Source organism: Vidua chalybeata, chromosome 3, assembly GCF_026979565.1.
Source record: "Vidua chalybeata isolate OUT-0048 chromosome 3, bVidCha1 merged haplotype, whole genome shotgun sequence".
Classification (NCBI taxonomy): domain Eukaryota; kingdom Metazoa; phylum Chordata; class Aves; order Passeriformes; family Viduidae; genus Vidua; species Vidua chalybeata.
The window spans coordinates 48,517,360-48,539,918 of record NC_071532.1 but is presented as its reverse complement, the minus strand read 5'-3'; the positions used below and the strand labels follow the sequence as shown (position 1 = coordinate 48,539,918).

At 37.8% G+C, this 22,559-nt stretch overlaps 1 long non-coding RNA gene across 2 annotated transcripts; it reads right to left on the bottom strand.

The window, feature by feature from the left end:
• Positions 1 to 8,117: 8,117 nt before the first annotated feature.
• Positions 8,118 to 14,511, bottom strand: LOC128786366 (uncharacterized). 2 transcript variants are annotated; one of them, XR_008430259.1, is made up of 3 exons: positions 14,398 to 14,511; positions 13,640 to 13,802; positions 8,118 to 8,244 (listed from the first exon to the last, which is right to left on the bottom strand). It is a non-coding gene; the product is annotated as an uncharacterized LOC128786366 (long non-coding RNA). The 2 variants fall into 2 exon arrangements; XR_008430258.1 differs by lacking the exon at positions 8,118 to 8,244 and adding an exon at positions 13,239 to 13,384.
• Between the last annotated feature and the right edge of the window lie 8,048 nt (positions 14,512 to 22,559).

Below are 22,559 nucleotides of genomic sequence, written 5' to 3'. Positions count from 1 at the left end.
AAAGAAAATTACTTCAGGTAGCCTGCCTAATGCATTTGGCTAATGGTCATAACCAAGCAGTAAAAGATGACTATCTGTATATTCCAGCATATTTTGCCAAGATGTGTGGAGTGAGTAAGAGTACCTTGAACAGTATGAACAATACTAGAAAAATATATAGGGACTATGTATATGTAATTTTCTATATTTTACTACTTGAGGCTGCAAAGAAATAAAAATGTGATAACATAGGAGGATCCTATCAGGGGGATACAGTCTTCTAAACAGCTACTCTTTCAAACCCATTTCATGCATGGGAAAATCCTCATGGAGATTGTTTTTGTCCCCTGAGAAACAGAACTCTATGACAGTGGGGTGGAAATGAAAATCCTATCCATTTGGTGGCCTTCTGCTCCTCTTACCTGATGCAAGAAGGATAAGGAGAAAGAAACACTTGAAATGAAGCTTCTGTGGAAAGTCTAAAGCATGCTTTATGATACTGTTTTGTCTGTTTTTCTGTGCTCTGTTTCTAGCTCTTTTGCATTCAGCTCCTGCACTTTTGCTAGACCTGTCTTCTATATCCTAGCTGTTTCAGATACTGGTTATATCTTAATTTTGGGTTTATGACCCACAAGTGGTGTGAAATATTGCCTGGTTTATTTGCTTATAGTTTGGTTTTGTCTGTCCATGAAAGAGCCAAATCTCACTGCTGTGGTGGAGCTTTGCTCTGCAGAGTGTTGCAGAATGGCTTTTCTGCTCTCTCTGAAGCTTTGTGATGAAGCATTCTGAGCCAGGGACTTCTATTCCAGGCAGAGTCTGAACCTGTAGCTGATCTATTGTTAGCTTTCAGCTCTGGCTATTTTCATGCCTGGTGCCCACAGCTGTTGTGTTGGGGTTTTGGGAGGGAGAAGTGGTTGGTTGGTTTGTTTGTTGTAGTGTTACTCCAGCCTGTCAGGGTACCCAAGGAATTTTTACAAATATTACTTTTCCTTCCCCAGTCCTCCAGTATGTAACCAAATAAGTTTGCACTCTTGACCTTGCATGTGCTGGGAAAAAGCTCAGATTGTTTTCACATGATTGAAAGTTTGTACAGATGGAGCACTGCTGCCTCTTTCTTCCTCTCAGGATACACTTAACATGTGATTTCTTCTTTTGTGTTTGTGCACTTATCATTGTTATCATCACTTATTCATTATAATTTTTTCCCTCTGGCTCAATCATGCAGTTGTATGATGTTTAAGATCCTTAGATACTTAGATTCTTCCTAAAATTTGTATCCTTACTTCAGGTACCTGCAACCATGACATGATTTCTTTTTCATTAGAGGGTACTGTGTGTGCATAACTCTCACTTGAGCAGGTAAGTTAGGCACATTTGATACATTTTCTTTAATGTCTTTGCCTCAAGGACAACTTTGAGGCAGATGATCTTCTTTACTTCTTGTCTCTTCTCAGTGTTCATCACATGAATATCTTAATTTACTGGACTGAATATTCTTTTAAATTTAGCTTGGGCACAGGTGTCATCTCCTGGACACAGCTGGATTGAACCAGAACATCTAAAAATGTGACAATTTCAAGCTATCCAACCTGACCTCCTGGAAGGTGCACCATGCAAGATACAGGTTCTGTACCATTGCTGTCTGCAGCCTGACATATGAAGGTGCCTCTGAATGAGGCCTGGATTGGCTTGGATATACTGATAAAAATGCTGTAATGATTCCAGAATCACCCTCTGTGCCACTCAGCTCTCCTTGCTGTAAGGACAGAAACTGGGAGTAGACATAGAGAGATGGAAGTCATTCCAGCTGTTTCTGTTCAATTCATGTGTGCTAATTTGCTCTCAGTTTGCTCTTGAACATTTGAAATTATTTGAAATATTTGAAACATTATTTGAAATTATTTTTTTAAAACTGACTGTACAATTTTCTACACTACTACTATTTACTTGACAAGGAGACAGTTGAGTGAACAGTAGTACTACTGTACTGTGGACAAAGTCTTATGAGGACAATATCATATTTTGGTTTTAGGGGTTTGCTTAGAGGTGTATTTGTGCAATCGTTTATATTTCTAAGTTGGAAAGAATAGAGTGTGCTAGTAGCACTAATAACATTTGCATTGATTGCATTCTTTTAGAAGTGGATGAGACAAGCATAGGTTAATTAAATCTGACCAGAAAATCAACCATATAATGGCTGTGTATAAATACCTTTAATGCAATAGTCACCTTTTTTGCACAGAAGTTCTAGCTCTATAAAATCTGTTATAGAGCTTGAATTGGTAGTGTAAGATGTCTACAGTGGTCTTTGTAGTTACACAAGATGCTCTGGTAGAACAGTAGCAATTAACACCAACACTTTTCAGGGATCTAAACCTTTTTTTTTTTTCTTTTTGGTCAGGAGTACAGCCTGACTAATTATGACATCTATTTCTGAGATATCACTGAGAATGGTGACTTAGACAGTACACTGGCAGGTACAACCTATTTGGAAGTTATGGTTATTGGGAGTCATAAATTAACTGTACCAAAAAATCTTCTGGTTTTAGGGTTCACTTAAATACTTGCAGACCATCATAGTGATCTTAAAACCTTCCCCCCTTTCAAACTAAAGATTTGTGTTGTTAGTGGATTTACATAGTTAAAAACATGCAAATTACAACCTACTGCCTGTGAATTTGGTATTTCATTCTCTGGGTCTTCAGGCATGTTCTTCCACAGTAATGTTAATGTTAATTATTGATCTTCTAAGTGACAGTCACATTTAACACTGTAATGTAATTACATAATGTCTGACTGTAGATTAAAAAAAAAAATTGGGGGAATATTACATAAACCCCAAACAATAAATGATGCAGGTGTGACATATAGCTACATGAGTTTAAATAAAGCTTCTCTTTATGATCTGCTGCAGAATAGAATATGATGTGGTGGGTAAACCAGTAGAATTTCCTTGTCTTTTATATTGGTCCTTAGGACACTGGCCATAATTATTTGCTTCTTTATCTCATTACGTATTGCTCAAATATTCCAAAGCTTGCCACAATTCACCTGAAAATCAAAGGCGTTTCAGTCTTATTGGAGAAAATTGAATAAAAACACTGCAGCTGCTTTGTAGGTAATTGCATGAGAAATCACTCTAAGCCCTGCAGCCATGTTTCCCAAGCACTCAGCCTGCTCCATCAGCAAGCTGCTTTATAACCTTGGGTGGTTGGCTGTATCGCTAAAGCAATTTTGAAACTCCTGGGAGGTCTTCAGGTAAATCTTCCATCTTATTTTAAGTGTCTCTCAAAGGACACAACAAATTCAATGCAAAGCTATCCCACTGTAGTTGAGAGGGAATTTCTGAAAACACCCTGCTGTGGAGACAGGAGCATCCCCTCTTCCCCTTCTAGAGAGCTGAGGCCAGGAGGCTGAATAAGGAACATACATAAGGAACAGGAGGGATGAGTAGAGAAGAAAGCATTGTTTCATGGCTGGTTAATCTTCAGGCTGTCCAGACAAACAAGAGCTACAGAGGACCCAGGACAATTTCCCCAGAAAAAGTATATTTTGGGAGGGGTGGAATAAAGGAACATTCAGGCCTTAAAATAATTTTTTGCTTTGCTGTAGAAGGTTTTCAATTCCCTCTCCATCTTACCTGTGATCCATGGTTTTACCTAAGAGTGACAGCATAGTGTACAGAGATGCTATTTTCATTTTCTCCCTGAAGTCTCTAGGTTCAGGAGTAGAGCAATTCCCACAGGTATGATAATATCCAACAGAAACAAAAGCATTTAGAGTGAATCTGAGATACATGTGTTAGCCCCATGGTAGACGCTTTGATATAAGAAAACATGCTGGTTTTCACAGAAGGGCTTCCTGGAATTTTACCCACACTGGAAAGATAATTCAGGTTTTCAGAGGGGTAAATATTTGTAAGCAATTTCAAATTTCACACAGGAATAGTAGGATTCATACAGAGAGCTAAGCCCAGAATATTTTCTTGCCTGTTAAACACAATTATAAGAGTTTGCATTCCAAATGTTTTGACTGCTTTGCCATACCTTGCTGGCTTACTCTCTTCTTGCTCATGAGAAATATTATTTCACAATGAGACAGAAAAATATCTGGGAAAGAGGCTCTGGCATGTGTCTTGGTGTGCTTTAAAGTGTTTAATTATTTTTGGATGAACATGTGTAGCTTTTCCATTTCCTCACTTTGGATTGGCAAACCTAAGGGCTCCCCTTGTTTTCAGAAACTACTGAAATTACCACTGAAAAATTTGTTTGACTTACAAAGAATTTTGCTGTGAAGGCAATCTCCTTTTTATTTCTTTGGTGGTGTTTTAGGTGCTAGAAAAATAAATGCGACTTTTGGGGATGAAAGAAAACGAGAATATTCCTGTTAGAATTCCAAGTTTTCTCATATCTAATGATTTCAAACGTTGTTCTGAAATTTTTTATGGTGCAATTTTATGGTATAGTGGTACAGTTTCAGTCTGAAAGCAGTTGGTGGGAATTTATGAAAATTTGCTATAGAAGTATAATGAAAACTTTTTTTTGTGGCATTAGTCATATTCTGGTTATATGCAAGTGAAAAATATTGGAATTCTGGTGCTGGAAGTGCAGCAGCAGGGCTTTTTTACTAATGTTTCTCTCTGAATTAGAAAAAGCTGACACTATTTCACTATTTATTTTATTAGTCATTGTTACTTAGATAACATGTTTTTCCCACATGCCCCTCTCATCATCTTTTTGGGAGGAAAGTGAGCTAATTATGGTATCAAAGCTGCAATGAAGAGGAATTCTCATTTGCATTATCCTTGTTCTCTCAAAAGGCTTTTTCTTCACTATCTTTAAAATACTAGTAGATAAACAATAGATATCTACATGAGACAAATGGCTTTTTTGGGGGGTAATTAGTCATAATTTCCCACATATTCTAATGATTAGCTATTGGATAATGCATTTTTATGTATTTAAATGAGGATTAAAGTCATTACAGTCTGCAAAACAAACAACATAATTGAAATGGACTAATAAAAACACTGCTATAAAAATCACTGGGTATATATGTGTCTGCAATAAATGATAATAGGCTGAAAGGGAAACAATGCATTGGAAAATCAGATTAGGGGGACTGCCAAAAAAAATAATCATTTAAAATCACCAAGCCTTATACAAGATGTTGCTCTTGCAACTTACTATTCTTTTCATGGAGAAGTTTTTATAAATTAAAATAGAATATTTTTCATATAGCCCAGTGAGACTTTTCATTCAAGTAAAAATAAATATTTTTTCCACTTGTTTGTAATTTGGCTTGTTTACTCTATTTTTCTTACAAACAGACATCCTTTCACTCCTCCATTCCACATCAGTTTTTATTCTGTGTAGAAGATGAAAAGTCTAAAGTATCTACGGTTATGCAGTTAAACAGATTTTCACTGATACTTATATTTTCTAAATATATTTTTCCAGATAATATAAAATAAATTAAAAAAAAACAAAAAAAAACCCCAAAAAAAACCACCCAAAAATAAACACGCAAAACACAGAAATGTCATAAGCAGCACAGAACTGATAGTTGTTTTTATTAGAGTTTTGTTTTTCAGCCTCAATATTCTGCTTTCCTTGGCTACTAACATCTGACCCAGAAGTGCATACACACATACATATACACAATGGTCTAAGAAGAGTAATTTCCTGAAGCTGATTTTTTGACTCTTACTGATTGGATTGGGAAGTGGGTTTCTGGGCATTGGGTTGTTTGGTGGCTTATTGTTTGGGTTTGTTTAATAATTTGTATCTCTATCTCAAACTTACATAGATTGCTTTATTTATTTTCACTATAAGTGTTCTGTTTGCAAAATGCCCAGGGAATTCCTCCCAGCTGGACTGGAGACAACATGGAGGATATTTATTTCACAACATGTCTCTTTTTCTCCTACCAACTCTGTTCCCTTTTTATTTCTGGGATTAAAGTGAGTCTGTTTCTGCACAACAACTTATAGTTGTTTTGCTTCTGGAGAAGAGCTAGTTCCTGAGTTTTTGCATTTGAGGTGATCTTCAGAGGATTCTCCAAGATGACCAAAGTAATTCTATCATTTGGACCTCAGCAGCCAAGATATGACCATCAATCACAGGGCCAAACTTATAATTTATTGGGACAAACACTCACATCTCCAGTGAAAAATGGATGAATAAAATTCCTATAATATTTTTCACATTTTTTTAGAATGAGTTGGCCTCACTGATGTCTTGGAGTTTCATTTGCTGTCAGTATTCTACCAACTGAAATCACTGAGCAGCATGACTATGGACTTTAGACAACTGCAGGCCACCTACAAGGAATAAGACCCCATACCAGTTTGATTAAGGATCTGAAATAAACCACTGTGTTAAATATACTTAGCTCATATTTCAGTCATTAAATGTTCAGAGTGCTGCCAACCTCAAATTTTCAAAACTCAGGACCTCTAAATACATGTAATCTAAGAAAAGTGAGACACTGAGTTACCAATAAATTATCCTTTTAGCTGGAAGGAGCAGAGAGGCTATGGCCAGAGACTCCTATGGTCAGTCTCACTGACACAAAATGTCACACTACCTAACAATGTGGCAGCTGTCCCTCTTTGATGATATTGAGCAGCCAGGTCAGGCTGTAAGGTTTCCACACAGGAGCATTGTATGCAGCTGCAGAGCATTGGGTGCCTCTTGACAGAGACACAGCTGGTGACAAACTGAGCTGTTTACCAGTGAGAAAGGATACCTGTCAAAGTATGGTTGAACTTTTTCCCATCCTGGCTCTTAGGGACCTAAAAGAAGATGAAATTCTGGTGCTCTGCACCTAGCCATCATTGAAAATGCCTTAATACTTCTAGAGGGGGAAGTAGGTGTCAAGTTTTTCTCAGCCCAGAAGGGGCTGAATGACCAAATGCTGTCCTAGCTGGGTGTGCTGGCAGAGGGTGGGCACCAGTTTCTCTTCCTGCTGAAGTTTGATCCATTCTGCATGGTGAGCTTCAGGTATCCTAAACTAAAAGGGAATCGTCCCTTGGTCATTGTAATGAACTGAGACATTGAGATATGCAGGCCATTTATACAAAACTGTAAAAACCATAAAAATTATAAAGGAAAACCAGGACAATGGTAGTCAGATGTTCAGGTTTTGGGAATTGCTAAGGGTTTCTGAGCCCAATGAGAAAAGCATTATTGTACATGCTGAAGTTATGTCCCAGAAAGAAGAAAAAGGTCCTTTCATGTGGAAGGCAACACATCCAGATACATAAGAATGTCACTTTGTCTCAGTATGCCACTATAGCATGGGTGTTAGCATTACACATACATGAAATGACACTGACATAATGCTCCAGACAGTACAGACCTACTTGTCTTTATCCCTGCATCTTTCACAGCCTTCCAGGAATGCCAATGCATATGTTTGTCTATAAGAATAAGTCACTGATTCAATTAGAGTGATAAGTGGTGTGTCTGCACTAGGGCAGAGAAAGTACACAGCACCATTTCAAGCAAAGTGCCCTTGAAGACTTCCATCACTCATAACCTACTGTTCCCACTGCCCTGCAGAAGGACCTATCTTTCCATATGTCATTATTTGTGCAGGAAGGTCATGCTTTTGTTGGTATGCAGCTCAGGGCTTTCTGCAAACAGCAAAACATTTTGGTAATACAAAAGCTGTTGGAAATTTTTTTCTTTAAGCTATCTCACAATGAACAAAAGCACCTTTCTCTGCCCCTGTGTTCTCAAGAGACACAGCCAGACAAGCAATAGTGCCTGGTTGCAAAGTTGTTTTTAGGGTTGAGCAATCAGGGCCTGATGGGCATCTCTGGGATTGTTATGTAGTAGTGCAAGTCACAGTAGAGTTGGACAGAAAAAGGGAAGGCTCCAAAAAGCCTGATGCCAGCTCTCACTGACAGTGAAGATTAGGGAAGTGCTTAACATCTCTTGGCCATGATTTCCAAATTATGAGCAGACAGTCACAAGTAACCCCAAAGAGTAACCTAGACGCTGTCAACAAGACACAGAGATGTAACTGGTTTTTCTGGATTTAACCTTGTTCTATTAGGGGTTTAACGTTCCTCAGAAAGTTATGCATCTGATACCTATTGCCCCCATATTTCCTTTAATATCTCAGTGGGATGGCACTTCAGGATTAGGAACCTTCTGCTGGAAGTTTGCTGTCAGTGGGGTCATCTCTTCTTGTACAGAAAAGGAGCTTTAAATATCATCTTGCTCCGAACAGTTTTGTGAGATACATTTTGCATGGCTGTAAGGAACAACAAAAGATTAATTTCAAAGGACGAGCTGTATGACACTGCTCCCGGGCTGTGTAAGCTCTCAGCTAGAGATTAGCAGCAAAATTAAGAAAAAGCTGATGTAAATGCAGGCTGTACTTGATCATCAGCTGTAATAGCAGAGAAATTACGCAGTTACCTAGGGCTGAGCCCCACCTTTTATGGTGCTTATACTGAAAGTCTGAGCTCAAACATAAGCAGATAAACTCAGTAATTGGAAAGGACAGACCTACAACAGCTTCTCATATCCCATCACACTTGCATATAAAAAGAAACTATGTACTCAGATTCACCTTGTAAACCTGCTGTGTTCATGAAGGCAATGCAGCTGTGATTTTACCATTAAAACAGATCTTCTATATCAGTCTTGCTCCAGAATTCACAAACCCTGCTGTTCTTGGATTGTTCATGGTATAAAAGCTTTAGATAAAAGCAGATTTTTTTTTGTCCTTCATTTTGTCCGTATTAGCAAAATCAGAAATTGTGAGATAATCCCATTATATTAAGATAAACTGAAAACCTTATTCTTTTTATGATCTAGCCTCTGAGTACTTACCATCAGTGTGAAGAGTCACTCTCTCAGTAGTTTATTGTTGGTTTTATAGTTGGCTAAGTTCTAGGTCATAGCCCAAGTGGCTGGCAACAGCAATGTGGGTAGGACTGCACTCACAAAGACACTTTTGTTGCTTGCTTCAGGGAGTACAAAGACATTTTTTTGCTATTAATTTTATGTAACTATCCTTCTTATGTCTACACCTATAGTGTTTATATTCAGCCCTCTACTGACATCAGTGCAGTATAATCTCTGTTCTGAAGTCCTGGAGACTCTGACAGTAAGCATGGCTTGATGTTGAGATTTCCATAGTTCGTAAAAAAATATCAAATAAATGGGTAATTTCCTCAGCTGCTCAACTGTGCAGCAAACTGAATAATGTAACTATAATCTTTCCTTGACCTAGTTTAAAGAAACAGCCTATAAATCTGGGTTTCATACTCATTTTAGACTCCTACACCGTATACAGAAAGTGTAAATTCACAATCTTGCCAATTATTTGTTTTGATAAATTCTAGTATGCAGCAGGTTTTCACCAGAGAATTCTCTTGCTGCTCACAATAATCAATCAAACTCGGAACCGACAGCCCAAATCAACAAAGGTGACAAATCAGGATCCCAGGCAATAACAGGCGATAGAAGAGCAGCAGTACCATTGGTAATAGTAAAGCTAACTTAAGCAAATTTGTATTTTAAACATATATTAAACTACATTTATAAACTACTTATAATTTATTTATATAGTTCAATAACTATATTTTAAACTATAATTCTAAAATTTTTCTTTGCATTCACAATCTGTTATATTCTCATTAGCATTTGTTTGTCCTCCCTTTCTCTATTCCTTATCATCTGTTTCCTATGACAGGTGAGTTTTGGTCAATTCTTTGTAGCATTCTTGTGGAAAGTTTTCTCAGCAATTGTGCTTTAAGCAGGCTCTTAGTGTGGTTGAATTTTGACTGTGGCAATAAGGAGCTAATTCTTTGCAACCATCTATTTGGCTTAGCAAAGACCCCCTTTGAGGCCCTCTTTTCATTCTTGACTCTTTCAGGCTGCCACTAATCACCATGAGAACTCAATGGCACTGGATTTCTCCAGCCTAATTGTGTTTAGCTGAGTATAAGGAAGTATCAGGAGGTGCTTTGGACAGTGCCAGACTCATTACCTTTAAATCTGTAGTGAATCAACAGACTAAAGCAGCCTCAGTAAAGCAATTTGAGAGCAATGGGAGCTATCTATGGTGCAAAAAAGCACCTTCTGGCAGCTGGGGATGAATGGTTGTTGCTTGGAGATCTTAATTCTTATCAGACAAATTCTGCTGTATTCATGTTGGTGTTTTTAACCAAGGGGAAAAGGAGATTTCATGGAAGTTCTAATTCTCATTGATTAAGTGCAATGCTGAAAGAAAGTCTTGAACTTTCTTCCACTGTAAGTAACTTTGTTAAGGAAATTAGTCTATTGACCTTTATCTTGTCTCATTGGCAATACATGGGCTGCTTTTTGAACTTTCACATTTGTGAGGCCAGCTCATTCTACCCTTTGGGATGAATGCTATGGGATACCTCATGGCAATGGAAATCCCATGTAGTAGCTGTCTATCTAGAAAAATAACAAATACTGATACATGTTTTGCATTTATTTCATCAATATATAGCATCCAAACCCAGGAGGAGCTAAAACCATGTGAAGAATAATTTCATCCTTGTGCTCTATGAAAGCATTTGTGAAACTATTTTTGTAAACAAAACTAGTACAGGAATATAGCTGCAGTAAACACCACCTCTCTAGACCATCCCTGCTGAGCTGTTCATGCTGTAGTGCCCTGAACAGTCCCTCTCCTTCTCTTGGTATGCTTTTATTATCGTGTTTGCTATTCAGTTTAATTTGATTAATCACTCATCCCGATTTCTTTATATTTTTAAAGTTATGACCTATGTTTTCACCTTATTTGCTTTCTTTTATGTCGTCTTACATTTCTAACTGGTTGCTTCTCTCTTTTATAGGCCTTCCTAGAGTGGTATGATTTATTTTACAATTCCTTCTGAACTAGATGTTTAATATTTCCTGTATCAAGTTATTTTTAGCCTTTATGCAAGTCTCTGTAATACTCTTGTTTTGATATTTCTCTCTTTTAAATCATAGGATAAAATATGCATGTCTTTGGCAAACCCTTTACATTTACTGTAGTAGTGCTGTTTTGCTGATGTGTCCATTCCACCACCTACACTTTATTAGAAACAAGAGTGTTGCTGCTACTTTCAAATTACATACTTTAAAGAGAATGCACTAATTTTCTCACAAATAAAAGCAATTATATTAAATACTTGAGATTTTTTTTCTTTGTTTTCTGATATTATTAATGAGCTCTATGTATAACAATAAATTTTCCTTCTAACCAGGCTGTTTATGTTAATTTCATAAATACTATTCCAAAGCAAAATATCAGCCCAACCTTTAAGTTTTTTTTTTTCAGAGTGGGTTTCATTACCCTCATTCCTACCATGAAAGAGGAGAAAGCAGAGTAAAACTATAGCAGTGAAACCTGTGCCCTTTTTCATCAGTGGAAGTTTTGCTGTGACCTCTCTAAAGTCAAGTTTCGATCTCAGTGTGTGATATCAATAAGGCCCACTGTTCAGAGGACACTGAGCATATTTTCTCTATTATTTTGTATAACTGTCTATGCCTGTGTGTAAGTGGAACAGAGGCAAAATAATGAATCTTCACAATTTGATCCTCTGGATATGAATAGGCAGAAAATCAGACACATGTTGCATTGCTATTCCCAAAACATCTGTATCCTCACTTTTACAGGGTCCAGTTCAGAATTAACATAGAGAATAATTCTGGATGTGACATTGACCTAAGCCCTACACCAGACAAGTATAACTAACATAAATGATGGTGGTTGTAATTAGCATTTATGATCTCAACTTCACCTCTGGTGAAGTTTACAAGAGTCACAGAATTGAAATATGCATATAACAAAGCTCCATGGGGCATGAAATGCTTTGATTCCTTGGTCTTTAGACACTCACTCTGGTGAGTGGCTTGCATTGCCTTCTCCCTAAAGAACATTTTTTTTGATATTTTACAGTTCTGTATAGTGCATAATGACATGACCATAAACAATAATACAGAATTATGCGGTCCACATATCCCTGAATAATTTGCAACCTACAGACAAGATGTCAGTGAATAATTTGTAACCTACAGACAATTCTGTATCATTAATACATTAAGCATTAAACAACCAGACACATACTGTAATCCCGACACATACTGTAGTCCACAGCTTTCAAACCTGTACCGTGGTCTTACAGGGTCTGCAGCCCATAACCAGCAATCATATATTATTATCTTATATAGTTTCTTTGTGTTATCTTTTTTTTCTTTGTATTAACTTTTTTTTCAAAAGTCATGCAGGCTTTTCTAAATGTGGGCTATATTTGTTGAATTTTTATCCTTTTGCACACGTTCAGAGCATCCAAAGAGCCTCTCTGACAGCAATAATAGAAACCTAGTAGGACTTCCTTTCTACTACTGCACCATCAGCTGCTAAGTGGATTGATTATTTAATACATTTAGCAGTTTCTTAGACTCATGGCAGCAAGATGTAAATAAATGGCTTAGTCAATGCATTTGCTTATATCAGCTCAATCACTTAGCAGTGACTCAGCATGGGGTGTGACATTGACAGCAAAAGCATTAAGTGGCCAAATTCTATAGCAGCTAATTTGATACTGCTTACAGCATCCTTCTGCAAGGACTATTTATGTGAGGATATAGTGGTTTTCCAGGAGAGCATTTGTGACACAGCATAGAGGACACAGGAAGAGGCATCCCAAAAAAAATTGTAAAAAAAAAAATTTAACAATTTTCAAATATTTCAGTTTCCATACACTTGCTTCTCTGCATTTCCTATTTAAAAATCAGATACATTATGGATTTTGCAAGCACACACTTTTGCTTGCAGTATGAATTTATTATTTCAATTTACTGTGGAAATAGAGAGTAATTAACTAGAGGCACAATCATATAAACACATAGCTGAAAGGTCTTTTGCTCAAGTAGCCTGTCAGAGCTAAATTTTAGAATATATTTAGGTATCTGAAAATTTACATAGTCATGAAAGAATTTCAAAGCATTTCTGTATCTAAATTACACCATAATGAATGGATTAGACACTGAAGCATCTTTGAATATCCATGCAAGCTATCGCTCTAATGTCTAGCCACCATTTCTCCCCTGACTGTATCTTGGAGAATTTGTTCCACACACGCAACACAACCTGTGAGACTCTCTCTATTCCTAGCATGGACATTCTGACCAGAGAGGATAGAGGGATTAACTGACTTTGCCATGCTATCCTACCCTGAAACCCTACCCATGGTTTGGAAGCAGCAGAGAGTCAGTGCTCTAGTGTAAAGAGCAAGGGTTCAGAATCACTGGAAACGTTTCCCAAAGACAGAAAATATGGCTTTGTTTCCTTCCTATCCTAGCAAGATGAGCATCCACACTGGGGTTCTTCTTCAAGTTTGCCGTCCAGATTTTTCCTGACCCTGTTTCAACAAAGTGACATTTGAGCAGGATGTGTATTCGCTAAGCTTAGAGTTTAAAAAAGGGGGTTTTTGGTGGGGCGGGTTTTTTTATGTTTTTTGCCTTTTTTTTTTTTCTTCAAATAGGCAGCCTTGGATGAGGTCTCTAAGAATGGGATTAAAGTGATCTGAGCACAGAAATAAACTTCCTGTACAGATTTCACTAAGTAACAGTCTTTGTACTTTTGTACTCCTTTGACAAGGAATGTTTTATCTTACCCTTTTACATGCTCCAGCCTGCTGTTTGTGAGCTTGTTTCAAAGGACAGTGCCTACCATGGTGAACTGTGGACAGGGAAAGAAATGTGGATGCTGCTCCTAATCCATTGATGACTTCTCATTAGTGCCCAACTGGCAATATGAAAGGTCTACAAATGTTGACCCTGTTGAGGAGAGAGATGGGTGGTGATTGTCCTTGTAAGATGAAAAGCCAGCAATTCTTCAACAGTCATCTGCAGTCACAGCTAATTACAGGAAGGGCAAAGGAGGTATTAATAGCCATCTAACAGGTTTCAACCACTATCCCTGGAGCTCAGTTATCAGAAACCCCTGCAACTTACCATTAATCACTATTTGATGCTTCCTGACCTTCCTGACAAAGATTAATAATCCTGTATGAGTATACAGGATGTGAAGGTTACAGGAATAGGCAGACATTTCAGACCCATCTCTCCACTGCCTTGCAAGCAATCATTTACAGCAGTAATGCATTACCAAATTAGCAGTCAATAAATGCTTAATCAAGGAGCAATGCAATGACCCTTCAGCTTTTCTCTGAAAAAAATTGATGGGCAATGCTTATGAAAGATATACAAAATTGCCCAAAGCTTTTGAAATTCTTCTTCAGCCTGCTCATGCAAGTGAAATTGAGGCAAGACCCTGAAAAGGCAGAATCGAGGTAACAAAATGCTGCTTCCTTTAGTCAGGAACTTGAAAGAGCTTGTTGTGAATCTAAAAACTTATTTTATCTTTACTTACTTGTTGTAGGTTGGGTTGGTTTAGTTAGGGATTTTATTAATGTTAGTTAGGTCGATTCTCTGTACCCTTATTTTCCCTCACAGTGGTCTGCTCCAAGTTGTTTCCGACAGGAGCTTGTAGCCACTCCTGCTTCTTCATGGAAAGTTCTGTGTCAATCATCCCACCTTTACACTCCTATTTGTCACAGAGCACTGTACCCACCTCTGCTATGTTCCCATAGGTTGTCATAATCCATGTCACTCCCCTGTTGTGTGTCCCCATAGGGCGAGACAGGTTTCCACCCCTGTCCGCTCACCCCCTACTTAACTAATGCATTCCTTTGTCCCTTTGCCATTTTACCTTGCACCGCACTGGGAGCGGTCATTCCGACCATCACTGCGACCACGCCTGGAATAAAAGCTCTCAGGCCCGCAAGCAAAGTGTCCTTCTCTCGTCCCTTCGCTTCCTCTCAGCGTGAAACTACCGAAGCTGCATTACCCATGCTGGAGCACTCAGCACTAGCAGGGAGACGAACGCCATAACCTTAGAGCACCCGTTCACCTGGTGGCTACAGTCTCACAAAGGGAGCGCTAGTCGGGGCTTTTCGACTGCTTGAGGCTGTAGCAGGTAAAAGCCACGCTTACTCACCCTGGCAGCTGAAATGAACAACGTCCATCTTCTTGGGTTAGTCATTTCTCCCTCCTCGCTTTGCAGTGATGTGTTTTAGATTATGCACTCTGATTACAGAGGTCCTGCTTTGCTCCACTGAACACCCAATTTCCCGGCTTCATCTATTGACAGTAAGCAGTACAACTTATGATTCATCCTCAGTGTTAAACATTGACATATTCTCTTAGCAAGTGTGGCCTGGTCCTGTCTATTTTTCTTTTCAGCCTGGGATATTTTCTTTTACTCTGTTTCATCTCTGGCACTGAATGGCGCACTGGGTTACAGCTTAGCTTCTTCACCCTTTGGTTGCCCTAGGTAGGATATCTGAAGTACCAGAGAACTATTTTAATTTCTGTTCTAAGGAGATAAAATCTGTATCATGCTATCCATCTATATACCAAGCCTCTACCCCCAAACTTATAAATCCATTAACCAGTTGTACCCAAATTTGTGCAGCGGCTGTCTCAAAAATAACCCCTTTTTACAAATTTCATGCAACAAGAGAGAAATAAAGACCATGGGATCCCATTGTGCCTTCACTGCTAGAGGGTACCAGCAAATTTAAAGAAGGAATGATGCTGTAGGAAATCAGGCTTCATGGCTTCAGCTGCCCAAGGGATCACATTTTAAATGTATCAGTGGGCCTTAAACCAGTAAACAATAAAATATTTGCTGAGGCACTATAAGCAACATGGGACCTTGGCTATAAGTATGTTACATTTCCCTGACATTTTCCTGTACTCTACAAGGTCTATGCCAGTCTTCTGCAAATGGAATTAAAGGACTCGGAAAGGCCTGCAACCAGCACCACCACAAATACTGCAAAGCTGGAATAGCACAGAACCTCAGTCAGGAAGGAGGGAAGGGAGCCTGGATGCCTGCAGCCAGCTCCTGAAAATGCAGCTTAGGGTGTCCCGCGAAGAATGGTGACTCAGATGAAGAGTAAGGCTTTCAGAGTCTCTTTAAAAAATCATCCTGGTATTTCTTTTACAAAATGACTGTAAAAAAAAACTAAGTAGGAAGGTTTAATTTAATTGAAAATGAGTGTGTAGGAAAGTCATAAAGAAAAGGAGGACAGACCACTGAGAATGGATCATTAGCAAGGCTGTTTCACAGATGGAAAGCCCTTTGAGAGCTTTGTTCTGGGCAATAATTGTTTTGGATAGTATTTTTTTTTTTTTTCTTGAACCAAATGGGAAATTAAAGATCACTATAAAACTGCTGATGTTTGGTCTTCTGAAATAAAGCTTTGGTATGCAGACTTTGGTTTCCTTCCTGTTGAACAAATAATGGATTAGGATTTCTTTCCAAACTGGCCTGGCTGGTTGCTCCCAGACTCCTTGGAGGGGATGGTTTAGAGCTGTGACTAGTGCGAAACTGCAGTTGTAGTTGTAGAAGAAGAAATTGCCTTCTAAAAATTAAGCCAGTGAACCAAAGCTGATGTTTGATGCAAGATCTCTGCTAGAGATGGAACATGCTCAAAGGGAGACACAAATCTTGTTCCCTTCTACTTCAGGCAAGGCTGAACAGGGAAGTGTGACTAGCAATGAAATGTCCAGGTAAAGTGAAAAGAATACAAGAACATCTTCATTGAGATTAATTTGACACACTGGCTGCCCACGTCTAAGAAATTTGAGGTTATGGATAATAATTCCTGGGCACTCCCACCTTAAAATGAACTTGTTTTGTTTTGGGATTTGTTTCTGTTGGGGCTTTTCATGTGTGAGGTCAAAGACTAACTGTGATATCAGTATTGACTTATTCTTTGGGTAATTCCTGCAAATCAAGGTCTGGCACACTCCTAACACTCTTGTTAGGAGTGAGTGAAATACTTCCCACCTATAGTATACAGACAATGACAGACTTCAGAAATATAGTAATCAGATCTCATTTTACATGTAAGCTTGTCTGTGGGTAAACTCCACTCTGCACTTGAGTTTGTGGACAGTGAGCACCCATTAGTGCAGCATCCTCCCTGTAATACTTCTTGGTAGTCACAGTTATGACTTCTGTCACTGCCCGATCTGAGCCATAACTGAGGATATTTTTGTTTCCTTAGACTCACATCACAGAGCAGCTTTAGAGTTTTCTTCTGAAACTACAGCATTAGAATTTCTTGCAAGATCCTGGATACTGTTGTGTCCTTTGTGGTTCAAAGAATGCTGATTTTCCATATCTGCCATCTTCTTTTTGAAAAATTATGTTATCAGTCTCCAAAACTGTCTGTTGAGGGTGAGGAATACAAATGAGCTAAGGTTTCTTAGCACTGATATTGCAACTAGTGTCTTCTGTCATTTTCTTTCCCCTGTTCTTTTTACTCAATCACAATTGGGTTTTGGTCAAGTAATACCTGAAGGATACAATGAAAGAGGTCGTGGAACAGTCTTTTTATTGCAAACCTTTTCCAGATAGATTAGTATAGCTAAAGGTTTAGACATAATAAGCAAAATAGAGCTAAAACTGTGAAATTGGGGTAGTTTGTAAATTAAAGTCACAGTTTATTTTTCAGGCAACAGAAATTGTGGTACGCAGCATGAAAATATGAGTACTTTCACTGTTAATGAAGGAGGAAGGTTTTAAACTTCCTGTGCCTTGGTACCCCACTGGAATTGAAGAACACCATACCTTATCTGGATGTCTGATTCATTACTGCTGGTAAAGACCTGGAGGCTAGTTCATGGCAAAGAATATCAAAAGTCTTACTGTGTTTACTGTGACAGCCTTATTTTCTTACTAAGCATTCAAATGGCTTCACTCTACAGCATCTTTCTCATGGCCATGCATTGATGAATTTATCTTTACATTCTGAATCCTGCTTAATATCAACTGTAATAGCAGACTTTCAGTGACAGTGCAGCAGCAGTGTTTCAGTAGGGTATGCACTATGAGTTTGTGTTGCAAATTCTTGATTAATTTTCTCTATTTCTCAAATTCTGTATGCCCAAGGTCCCAATGGCAACATATATATATACAGCATACAAACTTCAGTACTTATGCTTGGCAAACAGGTTTATCAACCTATTTGAAAAAGAATGTGGGCATTAATTGGCATTAATTTGCATGCTTTGGTGTCTGAGCCTTGTTTATCTTGTGTGCGTAGTTTGTCTATGAATTTAGGGTGTCTGTGAGAGTCAAGGATAAAATGGCTATTGTCCCTTTGCTTTTTTGACTAGCATAAATAACTGTTCCCACATATAATGTTGGCTGTATATTTCAGAGGAAAATATTATAGATAGCTTTGTTTGCTGTTTTCTTCTGCCTCTACCGATGAGGTTTTCCATAGCATGCTGAGATGTCAGAAATAAACAAAATAATCAGAGATGAATATTTAAAGTTCTACTTTGTGCTGATATGTATAAAGTCTTCTGTTTATAGGAAGCAAAAATATAGCAGGAGTAACTAAGACTGCCATCACACATGGAGATTTGGAAATGGGGCTTCAGTTTTGTATTTGAATGAAGCTCAGCAAGAAGACATCCCATGTTTTACAAAGCCTCTGGGAAAGACTAATGAATACAGCCTTCTTGTTGGCACCTTTCTCTGACAAAAGTGGCCTTGTGATCTTTTGCTCTGTGACACTCAGACCAGTCCATGTGTTCCTATGTGCCAAAGTCTCCACATATTATTAGTGCATGCCACAAGTCAGCTCTCACAAATTTCAGATTTTCAGGAAAGTTTGTCATAATGACCTGCACATCTTTTTCTACAGATCTTAGAACTTTTAAAATTGCATTTGGTTTAGTTCTTGCCATAAAAATTGAGGAACTACTTTGACTTGGAAAAGAAAAGTAACCTCAGCAGGTATTATGGCAAAACATGTGTTTAGAGATGTTTGATGAACAAATCTGCTATTCAGACAAAAAAACCCAGGGATTGAAATGAGAATTGCTGAGTTGGGGTGAAGGAGAAGGTTTTGTACTGTAAGGAGATGGGTTTGTTCAGTCACTAAGGAGCAACATGTTATGGTTTGTAACCAATTCATGTTTATGGATATTTATCTCAGTAAGGTCTGCTGAAAATTAATCCTAACATCTCCCATTGACTCCCATGGAAGTCAATGAAATTATTTTGGTGCTTAGTCCTGAATATATCTGTAGGAGTCATTTGTGTGGTTCTCTGTTTTTACATTCTGATACTCAGCAACAGCTTTACCATAATTAGTTTTGAATTTTTTGTCAAATTGAATACATTAGTAAAATATTCATTAAAGGAATTTAAAAATCATCAAATAGAAGTATGACATTTTTCCACCCTAGTACTCAGTTATCATTATTTCTCTCTTTAGAATCATCTTTCTGAATATATCTAGGAAGTTAACTTTTGTTACAAGCATGAATTTCATTATTTGATATCAATATACATTACTAAATACTGTGGGAAATCAATATGCCATTACACCAAAGTACTTCATTTTTTATAGTCCTGTAGTTGACTTCCCACTGATTCCAGCTGAAACTTTTTATGGTTACTAGAGATCACCAGTGTAATCTGCATTTCCTTTTTTAGTTTTGTCCTTATAGTAGAATTCCAGTTCATTGGAAAGCTTTAAAAGAGGTTAAAATATTATTATAGCTTACAGTATAAAATTTGCAATGACTAAGATGACCTCACCAATAAATAAAACAAGTCAGGAGGAAGATTTGAATTTCTAGTTTATATCCTGAATAAAGCACTAGAAAAACAAGAATATGTTCTTATTAGCATAATTCAATACTCTGGAGAGACATGGCAATTGCATTTGAATTAACTGATTTGCAAGACATAGAAAAAACTAGATCTGCACAGAAGTGCAGAAGATAAGAGAGCCATTACTGCACTGGAGCAGCTCTGTGAGGTGTTTGTAGGGGACTGAGATCCAGCAGCTGGACAAAAGGTACCCCAGCTCTGGGGGCTGAGACCTTTTCCCCCACATTCCAAGCAATTACAGCTAGTAAACACTGTCTCCCCTTCTCAGGGAATGCAGGACACAGCAGCACTTCGGCTGCTCCAGATTTTCTGTGGTTTCCCTTTAGTCCCTGTGCATGAAACATCTTTGCTTTGCCTGGGTTTAAATACACCAGGCAAGAAAGTCAATGAGCTGCAACAAATACAGTGTTGGTGACTAAACCAGGAAGAGGAGCTGGAACCTATATTCTCCCAACTTCTCGAATTATCTGTGAGATAGAGGAGTACCTAGGGACAGAACACTTTTTGCTGCCTCAATTAGGGTCACACTGGTATAGAACTCAGAAGAAATAAGGACAAGTGATTTTTTTTTCCTATTCATATTACTCTTGATTATTAATGTCATGCATCCATAGCACTGATTATTATTTTTGTTTTTAAGATTTTAATGTTTAATGTTTTGATAACCTACAGGGTCAGATGGCTCTTTAGTTAATACTTCCAGCTACATCTAAGCTCTGGATTGCAAAGAAGTATCTAGAAACCCACACATGACTACTAGGAATACTTCGTTTGTTTCAGCCCTATTTACAGACGAGGAAGAAAAAAAAAGCAGCCTAAAGGGAATGCTGTGGGGAAAGGGATAATCAATAAAGTCTCTACAACATCATCCCTTTAACTGCAAGAAGACAAGAAGGAACAACGTTGACAAATGGAATGTTCAGGGAAGTGGAGCAAAGAAGGCATGAGTTGGAAGGAAGTAGGAAAGAGAAAAGCAAACTGACTGCTAGAGAAAATAGAAAAGAACACAGCTATTTTTTCAGAAGTAAGCAGTCTTAAAGACAGCTGTAGATTAAATTCTTATTTCAAAGTATTGGTTATTTTTATTGAAGACAAGCTCTATGACAATCCTAGGTGAATATGTGCAATTTGAACCTTTTATGCCTAGGATTCAGATGTCCAGATGGGAGCTGTTGGGTATGATGCCTTTATTTAACAGCTAGCGCATCTTATGAATATGGTGTGATTTCAGTTTCCTGTGGTTTGCTCACAGTACTCCCTCTACAAACTTGGCTTGGACTCATTCTGCTATCACATCGTTTTGTGTTGCAACATCAGCACAGGCTTTGAATAGTTCTGCACTTGGCATTCTCAGAAGTTATCTCTTAATACATTTTATCGAGTACCTCTCCATCAAAATCAGACATAATTAGTTATTGGCACCCTTAGCTTGGGTACAAAAATAAATGTGCCATTTTTAACTATTGGTTGAATATATAATCTTCACATAGAGTGCTCACTCTGAGAAAACATGCAGTGGAAGGTCCCTGTACATATGGTCCAGGCCATGATTTAGGGCAAGTGACTTGTCCTCAGTGAAGCCTACCTAAGGCAGATTATTAACAAAGTCAAAGCATCCTATTAATTCAGCAAATCTGTTTCTAACATTTAAGACTGGCCCCTGAAGCAAGGTCAGGACCACAGTGTTAGCAAGTGTGGAGGTAGGCAGGCAGCTAGGCCTTCTCTCTCCATCATAATTCTATCTCCAGGTCTTTCCACTGGTAATGCCTAGTTTCATGCAAATTAAGAAATCTGAAATGTTGAACTGGAAAGATAGGAAACTATATGAGGAACTTTGAGATGATAAAGAGTTTATTTTAATGTATTACTTACTCATATAAGGACAAAAATGTTGAGCTAATAAAATAATTTGAAGAGTGTCTCCTAGAGGAAGGAACTTTTAAATAAAATTCTGCCTCTCTCTGCAAGAATGTTTCTTATAAAAAGTTTCTTCATTACTTTAAATGTCTAGTGTTCAAAGACTTACAATACCCACCCATTCAAAACTAAAAAAAAAAAAAAAAAAAAAAAAAAAAGTTTCAGAATTTGCTTGGAATTTGTGGTTTGTTTAGGACATGGCTAAATGTCCAAAAGTTATTTACATTACTTATTGTGTGGAAAAAAAATAGAATAGACCACTAAACAGTAGCTCCCAAATTCAAATGTCACCTCTACCATAACCTCCCCTCTTATCCTGAATGATTCTCTTGCCTTTTGCCAGTCTCAGGTCTCCTATAAATGGAAAGATGCGGGATGCTGCATCTCAAATGATAAACCCTTGTACACATCCCACGTTAGTGTTGTGACATGGAGTAACAATTTACTTCCTGCATGCTGCATAGCAGGTGTTGCTAAATAAGATGTCACAAATAAAAGGATAATTGGTATTTCTGCAAGAAAACCTTCTCAGTTTGTCAGTGCAACAAATGAAAGCAAAGTAGTTACCTTGTACATACAACAAACCATTTGTATTATTTTTTTTAAACAGGAAAGTTTTCCTCTTTCTTTCTTTGGAAAAAAATGACCTTATTTCATGTAGTACATTTGTATAATTAATTTTTGATTTATTCAAATATTAAAGGGAAAATTTCTGTATAGTTTAGGGCTAATATTAATTTGCATACCCTAATTAATAATGACCTCTCTACCTCACTGTGAAGTCAGTGTTTTTATTTAGCTCAATTTGTGTTAGCTTTTATTGATAAGAAAATGTGCATGCATTAATATGTGCAGATCGTGTCTTTTGCAGTATAGCAATACATGCCAGGACGTGCCTGTCAAAGAGAGTC